We start from the raw sequence: 1,811 nt of genomic DNA, 5'->3' as shown, positions 1-1,811 counted from the left end.
CCACCAGAAACAATATGAATCAATCAATAAATAAACATGTATTACGTTAGTTTTACATGTAAAACTAAACTGTCATGACGCACTTGCATCAAAATATGAAATGAACAGAATAAGAAAAAAGCAATAGGCAAGCGTATGCTAATAAACTATAATAATAAAATAACAAACAAACTAACGTTAATAAACTAACTGTCAAACTAATGGGATGGACACAAATTTAATGACCTGTGGTCGTAAATCTAAATATATCGTTACCGTCGGCTCTAGATTAATTATGAATACATGTACAGGAGCAATATTCAAGACATGCTCAAAATTATTTAACAGAATGGTGAAGTAACTCACCAGAACTGGAAACATCAAATTGCTCTGCGACTTGTGTCTGATTCAAGTTTTTCTCAAGAGCTCGAACACTTTCCAACACTTTGTAGGAAAAGAAACAGAGGTGCATTTCGCTGTTTGTTTACATACAATTTTATAACAATGAGGTGCACTTGTTAAAAACAGAATAAAAAATGAGACAATGATAGGATGGCAGTTCTGGAAAGATTTAATAAACAAATCAGGTGCACCTACTAACATCTGTCTTGTCTGTGGGATTATTAGACAGTGCCTGCATAAAGGTGCAATGCTAGTGCCACAATGGTGTATTGAATTGGAACAAAGATTCAGGCAAGCATCACGCCAGCAATTGCCCCTTGGCTTCACAGAGCAGGAATGTGAGCTCTTCAAATGCAAAAATGTGTGGAAGATATGCACAGAATTCACATTTCTTATTAAAACCCAAATAAGGGAAAATCCTTGTCAAATCATTGCTCGCTATTGCTTTTCCTAATCCTAAATACATTGGTATGGTAAAACGGCTCTTATTTCTTCCATTGTAACTAATGTTTTGGTCAAGTTTTTCCATGTTTTTTTTTTTTTTTCTCATGTGAAGGTTGCATGTAAACTAAGCCATTGAGTGGCGTAATAGAAACGTAGTGACAAACCTCCATAACAGTCTGACCACAACCAAAGCCGGGATTTTTGCACAATTTAAGTTGGGTGTCACTTTCCTCTTTTCTCAGGATTCTCAAAATCTTTTGTAATCTTAGTTCTCTTACAATTACTGTACAGAAAAAACAAACGAAAAAAAAACTTAAACAGCCGCATACATACAATCAAAGTGTTTTTAGAAAATATGAACTTGTGGGTTTGGTAATAAAGTGTGATTCAGAATGCAGAATCCAGTTGTCTCTCAATTGAACAGAGCAGAGATTTAGAACAGATTCTAAGTATAAAGACATACAATTTAGAAAGTTTATCTCCAAATGTAATTCTCGGACACACCAATTTGGAAGAAAGAAACAAACAAAAAATGTAATGCAAATTTCAAACTGAAGAACGCTTGTGTTGTGTCCGGCCATGTCTCCCATGTTGTGATACTGAAGTAAACGATGCACACCGGTGTGATTTGGTTAGCTCTGGGCAATCCATGGAAAGTGGGAGGCAGGTTAGAACTCATCATGTTCACTTCTTCAGGGAATTTATATATTGTTAAAGCCTATACAATACCATGCATATAGTTTGTATTGCCTTTTTGTTATTAATTGACCTGATGGATTGAAGATAATACAACAGGTAGAATATGAAACATTGACAAGGGTACTTAGTTTTATTGAACTTGCATTTGTATATAAAAAAATCTATTCTGAAGTTAATGTCCTGGTGGAGTTCCAGCAGATAATGTTGTCGTTAACTTTGTGGTTAAAGCAAAGGGCTTCTTGCCAGTAGGTCCCCAGTTCAAATCCCTGCTCAACTGCTGAATCAAT

The sequence above is a fragment of the Polyodon spathula genome, chromosome 8 (genome assembly GCF_017654505.1).
Source record: "Polyodon spathula isolate WHYD16114869_AA chromosome 8, ASM1765450v1, whole genome shotgun sequence".
NCBI classification, from domain to species: Eukaryota; Metazoa; Chordata; class Actinopteri; order Acipenseriformes; family Polyodontidae; genus Polyodon; species Polyodon spathula.
Note: the sequence above shows the minus strand (reverse complement) of the source record.